The sequence below is a fragment of the Humulus lupulus genome, chromosome 3 (genome assembly GCF_963169125.1).
Source record: "Humulus lupulus chromosome 3, drHumLupu1.1, whole genome shotgun sequence".
In the NCBI taxonomy this organism is placed as follows: domain Eukaryota; kingdom Viridiplantae; phylum Streptophyta; class Magnoliopsida; order Rosales; family Cannabaceae; genus Humulus; species Humulus lupulus.
Window position 1 is genome coordinate 259,120,687 of NC_084795.1, and position 10,613 is coordinate 259,131,299.

Here is a 10,613-nt window from a genome sequence, read left to right on the forward strand (position 1 = left end):
AGGTGGTAATTTCTCAATTGTTGCAATTTTTGCTTTATCCACCTTGATACCATCTCTAGAGATCATGTTTCCTAGAATAATTCCTTCTTTTACCATAAAATGGAATTTTTCTCAATTTAATACCAGATTTTCTTTTTCACAACAATTCAATACATTTTCTAAGTTTCCTAAATACATATCAAACGAAGAGCCAAAAATAGAAAAGTCATCCATGAAAATCTCAATGCTCCTTTCCACCATATTCGAAAAGATAGCCATCATGCACCATTGAAATGTTGCTGGAGCATTACATAGTCCAAATGGAATTCTCTTGAAAGAAAATGTGCCATAGGGACATGTGAATGTTGTTTTCTCTTGGTCCTCTGGTGCAATAGCAATCTGATGGTACCCTAAATAGCCATCCAAGAAACAGTAGTAGCTGTGGCCTGCTAATCTATCAAGCATTTGATCAAGGAAAGTCAAAGGAAAATGATCCTTCCTTGTAGCCTTGTTGAGCTTGCGGTAATCAATACAAATCCTCCACCCCGTCACAGTTATAGTTGGAATGAGTTCATTGTTTTCATTCTTCACCACAGTCATACCATCCTTCTTCGATACCACTTTCACTGGACTCAACCATGCACTATCAGATATTGGGTAGATCACCTCGACGTCCAACCATTTAAGGATCTGCTCAAGTACAACCTCCTTCATAGCTGGATTGAGTCTTCTCTAAGCCTCTATAGATGGCTTTCTATCTTCATCCAATAAAATTTTATGCATTACTATTGAAGGACTTATTCATCTAATATCTGCCAATGTCCACCCAATGGCCAATTTATGATCCTGTAAAACCCTCAACAATTTCTCCAATTCTATTTTTGAGAGGTTAGCTGAAAAAATTACAGGTAAAGTCTTCTTCTCCCCCAACTATGCATAACACAAATGATCTGGAAGAGCCTTTAATTCCAATTGTGGTGGCTGCAGAATGGATGTTAATGGTCGTTTTGGTCCCTCCGCCAACTCTTCAAACTTCCTGTACGGTTGGTAAGAGTTAATCCAATTTACATATTCTCTCATCTCAGCATCATCATCATCTACCTCAAAACCTATCAACACTGCCTCTAAAGCATCACTACGCACCCTTCTTTTCGACATTGCTTTATCTATCACATCCATACTATAGCAACTGTCACTAGCCACTAGATACGCCATTGCCTTGAAGACATTGAATACCACCTCATCTCCTTAAACTCTGAGTTTAAGCTCTGCCTTCTAAACATCAATGAGAGCTTGGCCTGTGGCTAGAAATGGTCTTCCAAGAATAATAGGTACATCCATATCCTCCTCCATGTCAAGAACGATAAAGTCAGTAGGACAAATAAACTTACCTTCACAAAAACGTCTTCTATGATACCTCGTGGATGCTTCACCGATCAATCTGCTAATTGTAGAGTGATTGTTCTTGGTCTTGCCTCACCCAAACCAAGTCTTCTGAACACAGATAAGGGCATCAGATTAATACTCGCCCCCAAATCACACAAGGCATGCTTACATACAAATTTTCCAATTTTGCATGGTATAGTAAAGCTCCCTGGATCTCTTAACTTTTGGGGCAGTTTCCTTTGCAATATAGCACTACATTCTTCAGCGAGCGCCACATTTTCATAGTCTTCCATTTTTATTTTTATAGACATAATCTCTTTCATGAATTTTACATAATTGGGCATCTGCTCCATAGCCTCAACAAAAGGAATATTGATATGCAGCTTTTTGAACACCTCTAAAACACATAGAAAACTGTTTATCAAGAGTAGTTTTTCTAAGCCTCTGAGGATATGGAACTCGGGCTGGCTGGTCAACAACAACAACTGGAGGATTCTTCTCTATACTCTTGTGATTTTCAGTGACCCTTTTCTCTTCTGTATCAGAATTTTCACCCAAATCTTTATTCTGATCCACTGATTGTTGTACACTAGACTGCTCAATTTGTTTACCACTCCTCAGAGTAATTGCCTGAACTTGATCCTTAGGATTAACTTCAGTGTTGTTAGGCAAGTTTCCCTATGGTCTATTCTTAAGCATATTAGCCAATTGCCCCACTTGTGTTTCAAGATTTCTGATAGAAGATCTGGTCTCTGTCATGAACTGAGTTTGAGTGTTGGTGAGAGTCAATAATGCAACTTGTAATTCACTAGGCCTGTCTGGTGGAGCTTGTGGCCTAGGCTCATGTGATGAAGAGGCTTGATTCATTGGTTGTTGAGGCATATTTTGCTAAAACTGACCTTGAAACTGAGGTTTCTAGCACTGATTGTTTCTCTAAGAATGATTGGGATGATTTATCCACCCAGGATTGAAAGTGTTGGAGAATGGATTACTGAATGGCCTCTGAAGATTTCCCACAACTTGAACCTGAGCTTGGTCCATAGGAATGTTATTATTACTACTAGCAGGGTACTGATCAAAAGAGTGAGAACCACCACATATTTCACACATAGCTGCCATCTGAATCGCATTAGCAGAAACAGTATTCTGCTGTAATTGTTCTGTCAACGAGGCCACTTGTGCTGTCAAAGCAGTAATTGCATCAAGTCCATGAACCCCACCTACCTTTCTAACCCCAGACGACCTCTCATCAGACCACTGATGATTATTTGTGGCCATGTCCTCTAACAGTTCATAAGCTTCGTTGGTACTCTTACTCATGAATGCCCCATCAGCTGAATCATCAATAATTGTTCTTGTTGTACCACACAGCCCATTGTAAAAATTATGAACTAGCATCCAGTTTTCTATACCACGATGGGGACATTTCCTCAATAGCTCCTTGAAACGCTCCCAAGCATCATATAATGACTCCCCATCCATCTTATAGAAGTTATTAATTTCTCCCCTCAATTTAGCAGCCTTCGAGGGAGGGAAAAACTTAGCCAAGAATTTCTGAGAAAAGTCTTGCCATGTATTAATAGAGTTTGACTGCAGCGAATAAGCCAGCTCTTAGCTCTCTCCCGCAGAGAAAATGGGAAGAGTCTCAACCTTATAGCATCATCACTGACCCCATTGTATTTGAAAGTGTCACACAACTCCAAGAAATTTTCGAAGTGCATATGGGGGTCTTTAGAAGGAAAACCACCAAATTGGGCAGTGGACTGCACCATTTTCAAGATCGCCGGCTTAATCTCAAAATTATTGGCCTCCATAGCCGGCGATCTTATACAGTTCTGTACTCCCGTTACTGTGGATAGTACATAGTCTCTCAGTCTCCTTGCAACAGGATTTTAAGCCTGACCTTGAATAACCTCGGGAACCTCCATCATTTTGTGCCATCTCCAAAGTCTAACAAGCCAACCTCTTGTTTCTTCTGTTTTGTTTGCAAGCCATCTCAATCTCAGGATTAACAGGAACAAGACTACCCATCCTTCTTCTGCTACGCTTATTGTAACGCCCTGGATAGCCAAGACCGTTATACTGTGTGTTTATAAAGGTGCAAGACTTGCTAATCAAGTCATTTAATTCAAAACGTGTTACTGATACTATAGTTGAACAAGGGTTAAAAGATTTTGGTCTCAAAAGCTTCATTTCCTCTAAACAATCATTTTCTTTACATGGGATCCCAAAAGTAGAAAAGTTAAAAGACAGTCTACAAAATTTTAGGATTAAAATACAGTTATTAGCCACTCTAAGGCAAAATAGACAATTAAGATTTTCTCGTCTTGTTCCACTCCTCGCCCGTGGCGGCCGATCAGCTGATTATGTACATTTAGCCCCGAAGCTCTCCCTCTCAGGACTGGTCCAACTTGCCCTTGCCTTCACCTGCACCACGTAGCACCCGTGAGCCAAGGCACAACAAGAAAACACAATAACAGAGCATAATCATTAAGCAGACAATCAGATAACTCATACAATATAAACATGTACTCAACAGTCTAAGCATTCATGTTATTCAAGTATTCAGCATACCAAGTATACCATTTCATATAAATAATCAATTCACATATGATAACCAAGGTTAACGCCCTTAGGCCGCACCCTCTATTTATCCCACTGACTCAGGCCCGCTTAAACCGAGCTCAGTGAATATTAAGCTGTCCTTAGCTACTAGTGGCTGAGCCGCGCCCTGTGTGCAAGTATAATTTACGGCACCCTTAGGCCTTTTATATCATGTCCCATGGAATAATACCATCTATGACATCATACAAATATAGGGAACTCTTAGTCCGATCACAAACACATAACCGGGTGCAGTTTTCTTACCTTTAGATTTCACTAGGTTTGTTCAATTTGATCCTCAAGCACGATCCTGTCTGAGCCCTAGCGTACACCTAGACACAGCCATAGATCAGAATCATCACCAAACCTCAAATCCAAAACCTAGCCTCGAGACCAATCCCGAGCCCTCGGAAAGCCCTAATTACACTAAACAGGGTGGTGGAATCAAACCCCGAGCCCCCGGGCAAAAGCCCTAAGAAATAACCCAAAACCCCCTTTTTGGCAACAGGGTAGCACTACAGCGCCCCAAGGAGAGTGCTATAGCGCTACAAGCAGAGCGAAAATGCTCTGGAACTTCAGGGCCTAGCGCTGTAGCGCCCAGTGACTAGCGCTACAGTGCTAGTCACAGCACAACCCAACACAGATTTTTCCCCTTCATACTTTCCCAAGCAAAACCTTTCCAAAACTCAACCGAATCTCAACCAAGCTTCAAAGCAAGCCTCCCAACACCCTCAACTCATCCCATAAGTCCCAACCACAAGAAACTCAATCACATGCACCCCAAAACACAAAATTCACCATGGCTGAACCTAGAGCTCAAAACTCAACAGAAATCAACTAAAATCACAGAACTTAAACTAGAGTTTCTTACCTTTGATGGATGAGCTCAGCCTAGGTTATCCTCCACACTTTCTTAGCCTTCACCTCCTCAAAGCTTCAGCCTCAATCCCCTAGAATTCCCACCAGAACTCAGCTCAAAATCCATATTAATACTAAGAGCCAGAAACTGAGTTACAACCTCAAGACCTTACCTCAAATGATGAGTAACCTCTGCCAATTCCTCAAGACAAATCAAGGATCCCAGCCTCAAGCTCCAAGAGACCTCAAGAATTGGTGATGAGAAGCCTGAACCGAGAGAGAGAAAAGAGTCTCCCAGTTTTCCTTCTTTCCTTCTACTTTTCTTTTCTTTCTTCAGACTTCCTTCAAATTCTAGACAATCCACTAAGGCATAAAGCCAAAACAGCACTTAACTCTCATCCCTTATAAGCCAAATTACCATGATACCCTCCCATTAAATTTAAGCTCTTAATCCTTCCAAGGGCATTCTGGTCATTTGTTCCCAATTCCCGTTATTTCCTCGAGTGTCTCTAATATTTACCACTTACTTCCTGCCACCTAACTAATCACCAATTATATTCCTCAATATCAAAATAGACCCCAATATATTCTCTAAATTCCCTGAAATACCCCCAGGGTCGTCCCGAGCCGGGTATAAATCCCCGCCATGACTTTTTCGCTAAACCGCTCACTAGGATCGCCTCGAGTCACAGATTACAAATATATCCACATAATAATGTGGTCTCAACAATTTATTACAATTATTTACATTTATGCCCTCAATGGGCTAAAATTATGATTATGCCCTTCTAACCTAATCAGGGCCTACATGCATACTAATACACATAGTCATGCATCACAGATATTCAAATAATCATATAACATGCTTTTAATCATTTAATCACGTATAATCCAGTTATGCCCTCCTGACACACTAATCAAGGCCCCTTAAGCCTCATTAGTAAATTTGGGTCGTTACACATATAACAAAACTACTTGAAATTGACAAAGAAGCGCAGTTGAAACAAATTAGAAACAAAACAAAAAATAACCAAATTATAAATCAAATTAATTAGACTGATATTGATAGTTTTCAGTCCCCAGCAACGGTGCCAAAAACTTGTTGCGAAAATTAAAGCTACGCAAGTGCACATATCACAATTTAGTAATAATCTTGGTAAAACCAAGTATCGTCCTCAAGGACTGAATCACCAATTACCAGTTAATTAATCTTTTTGTTTCTATTTGGTCAATTAAACTTTGATTTTTTAAAAAAAAAAAAGCAGATGAAAATATAATTTGCAGGAACAATAATTAAGAACTCAATAAAAACAATAAGTAATAGCAAGGCCTTGAATTTAAATAATGAAAGAGTAGTTAGGGCATTAAATCTCATCAGCTGTCCTCCCTATTAATCCCTAATACACATTACCAATTTCTTCTCTATTTCTTCCTTTTTCAATTAATGAGTTGACAAAAGTAGTTTATAATCATACTATGAATTATAAACTCAACCTAAGTGAAAATTTCATATATTTCTGTGGTAAATATAATCACCAAGACAACATTAATCACAACAACTCAAAAGATAGTTACACAATTAATCTAGATACTCTCGTTCCATATTAGAATTGTGTCCTAAACAACCAAAGAAAACTCAAATTGCACTTCTCATATTTTGATTAAAAAACATAAAGATAATGACTATAGATGGCCAATCAATAATCAATTAATAAGCACAGATTGTAAGGAATTGAAAAGAAGATGAAGAAGAAATGATAATTGCATTAGTTCATAATAAGGATTCCAGTGATTAAACTAACAGCCCTAAACAGAAAACTAGTTCATAATTATCATTCTAGTCACAAAGAAATTCAAGAACAATATAAAGAAATAGATGAATAACAAACAATTATGAATCCTCCTTGAGTGTTCTCCAAGCTTTTCAGCCACCAAAACTCTCTCACTATTCCTCTCTACATGTCCTTTGATTTTCCCTTTTTTTCTTCCATAAAACCTTTTTTTTTTCATTTTTAAGAGAGGTGCACCGCGGCTCTACTTGCACCATGCCGCGACCTGTCTCCTTAATTTCTAAGAATTTGCACCCCTATGTCGCGGCTCTCCCGCCATTGCTCAAGCCGCGACCTTTAAGAAAATTTTCAATTCATGCATTTTTAAGCCCGAAAAATCACCAATGCCTTCAAATCATGCCGAGGTCCATCCTTTATTATAAACAATACCGAAAGTTGGGTTTTTCTTCTCTTTTTGAACCAATTTCCTCCAAGTATTCAAATCTTCCTTTTTATTCACTAAAACTATAAACACAAACAAACAAAAGCGTAAAATCGCACTAAATGAAATAAAAATGACATAAAAGACTACCTAAAACACCACCTAATGATGACATAAACTAGACTCAACAATGAGCGCTCAATCATTTACCCTTTTAGACTAATCTATTATGGATGTCACCTTTTCACCTCTCATACAGAAGCTATAGATTTTATATATATGATAAATACTCCCGCGAAATTACACTACTAAATCTCCATGATATAAGTATGGGTTAGACCATAGGGTAAGTAGTAATGAACAAGTCAAAAGATTTAAATAATATAATTAGTAGAATATTATCACTCAAAATTAAGATCAACTTGACCTATGGTCAACGTTCTGACATTGATTATATTCGATAACAATGATACTTATTTATCTATCAATAATCAATATATGTCTTAGTCCATTGTACCCAAATACTTCTGATCTTATATCACTACTACAAATATAGGGTTTCTCTGTGCTTTTTTTCAATCTAAAATAAAAAGCACAGAGAAAAGGATTGGAGGACTCTTAGGAACTATTTTACTACGGTTTTTAAAAAAAGTGCAATGTAAAGTAGGAAATGTGGGAAGTGGAAACTTTTTCTTTGCGGTTTTCTTAAAAAAAGCACAGAGAAAAGTTGCACTACTTTTCTCTGTGGTTAAAAACTGCAGAGAAAAGTATTGTACTTTTTCAAAACTTTTACCAAGCATAACTTTGTGCTCGGTTGTACGTTTTGAGTGTTTTTTTTTAACTTTGATATTTTTTTGAGATCTATCCAACGAACTGCAGAGAAAAGTCTTTCTTTCTCTGCGATTTTCTTAAGAAAATCGCGGAGAAAATATTCCAGACCTATATATGTAATGACCCACTACTCTAGACTCTTGGACCATTACGAAAATATACATACTAATTCTTACTAAAACTTACATTTGCGAAAATACCATAATTTTATTAGAAAACTTATAGAAATAAGAGTTACTTACATAAATACCATGAAGGATATGGGATCCCATTGTTTGAAAAACAAAACATAACATGATTTATAAAATAAAGGGATTACATATTAAGTGCGGAAAATACATGTAAAGATCATAAAAATAAGACAACATCCTCGAAATCGAACTCTCGACTCCTTGACTCCATTCATCATCGATACACATTCCCTAAGCGTTCACGAATCTTACCGCCTCTAAAGCTATTTTCCTGCACATAAAACAAAAAGGAATGAGCCTAATGCCCAGCAAGGAAAATCTAACACATAGTCATAAACATAAACTTCATAAAAAATGTAAAGACATAACATAAAACTTATTACATACACATACTATAATGTCCATTATTACTTGGGGTCCCATAGACTAAACAAGTCTTATGCCCATGAGATTAGTGGGGTCCTACTAGCTAAGTAGGTCATATGCCCATAATCTATTTGGGGTCTTGTTAGTCATATGGGTCATATGCCCAAGCCTACAACATACATAGCATAACACTTATCATAACATAAGAACATAAGATAACATAAAAACATATAACATATGCATTTCTATCCAATTTTCCTTACCAAAGTTACCGGGATATGTGGACAGTGCTGGGACTTTGGAACACTCCTAATAATCATTATGAAAAAGAGTGAGTCTAATAAAGAAAAAGAGATGAAAAGGAATGGGAAGACTAAACCATTGAGACACATACTTACCAAAACTTATGTGCTCAAGAACTTGGATTTCCTAACCAAAATAAAGATTAAGGTTAGCGGCTGAGTAGAAGATTATGAGAACTTAAAAGAACAAATACAGAATTGAACTAGAGTTTTGGGTTACCTTGAAGACTTGTAAGACCAATCTACACCTCAAACCGAAATACTCTAAAACCTTACTTCCCAAAGTGTTTGATAAGCTTATGATGATCAAGCTTATGATTCCCAAACCCAGGTGTTTATACTCTCACACTCACTTAGCACTTGCAGCCTCTGAACTTAGAGCAAAAGATGAATAATGGCTGGGTACTAGGTCCTATTTATAGAGTTTAGGAATGAAAGGATCTTGATTTTACTTGAATAAAAATAATAGCTTTTTAGGTGAAAATAATTTGAATAATCGTTCAGCAGAGGCTGAAGAATCGTTCAAAAAGATGCTGGACTTATCAAGAGGTTGAATGGCTGAATGGAAAATGAATTCAAAACATTTCAAAATACACTGAAGGAGGCGATATATCGCCCCCTATAGGAGATATATCGCCTGGGCCAGTATGCCCGAGGCTGTCGTGCATCATCTCGTGTTTTCCGTATCTACGTGTTGCGATATATCGCCCCTATAGCTGCGATATATCGGCACACGCTGATTAATTAAACACGAAATTACACATTTTTAGCTAAGTTTGAATGGAGTAAACAGCCTTGACTAAGCCCTCAACGTATTCAAAGCTGCTGACTGACCTTATAGCAGTCAAACTTTACTCCTTATTAAATTTAATCCTCAAAATACTTAATCCTTAATCACCCATTCATAACATGTGCTTAAAATCCTATTGGTCCTTATCTAAACCTTATAGTATAATAAATATTATCCTTAATATCAGTCATATAATCAAACCTTAGGTTAAAATTAATATTCTTAAACTAGAGGTTAAACTTAGAAAATCTATAAGTACTACTATGAGTGTCCAAATAATTCTCGGTCTGAACCAAAAATCCATAGTTACAAAGATAATACTATACATACTATAATACTACTATCTAACTAACTGAGTAAAGTTCTTGGACTCTACAATATATAAACTCATTCTTCCTCACAAGGTTCGCAAACCTACTTCATTTCGCGAAAAACTCCTTCAGCGGTGGCAGTATGTCTTTCACCCTTAATCTTAGTATTTTTTCATCATGCTTGACATTTGTCTATTTTCAGGTTTTTGGTAGTAAAAATGGTTAGGATTTGGTCAAAAAATTGTCCATTTTCACCGTATTTTTGGTCATACATTGTGTTCTTGAGCTTCAAAATAGGTAGTGATCTATATATCTTTGTTTGCATAGTTTTTTGTTTTTTTTTTCATCATTATTTTTAGAGTTTATGCTGTGTGAAATAGACAAATAGAAATTAAATTTTTGATAGGTTTTTCATAAATCGTTAATTTGGTTGCTGATTTTTTTTTTCTTCATATTTTTCGGTGACCAAACCTAAAAAAATGGTTTTTTTTTTTTAGGTTTTCAGATTTTCTTTGTATTCAGCTAGATAGATCTCGAAAAAATACCAAAGTTTAAAAGAAACACCAAAAACAGACAACCGAGCACAAAGTTTTGAAAAATTACAATACTTTCCTATGGGATTTTTTCAATAAAACCGCAGTGAAAAGTACATCTTTCTTTGTGGTTGGCTCATTACAACCGCAGACAAAGGTGTTCTTTCTCCGTGGTTGGCATACCAATTTTCTCTGTGGTGGAATACACTGCGCTTTCCAATACTCTTGAAAACCGCAATGTATTAAGTAAA

General features: G+C 37.0%; 1 non-coding gene across 1 annotated transcript; it reads left to right on the plus strand.

The window, feature by feature from the left end:
* Positions 1-2,773: 2,773 nt before the first annotated feature.
* LOC133828019 (small nucleolar RNA R71) lies at positions 2,774-2,880 on the plus strand. The gene has a single exon (XR_009890664.1). It is a non-coding gene; the product is annotated as a small nucleolar RNA R71 (small nucleolar RNA).
* Positions 2,881-10,613: the final 7,733 nt, after the last annotated feature.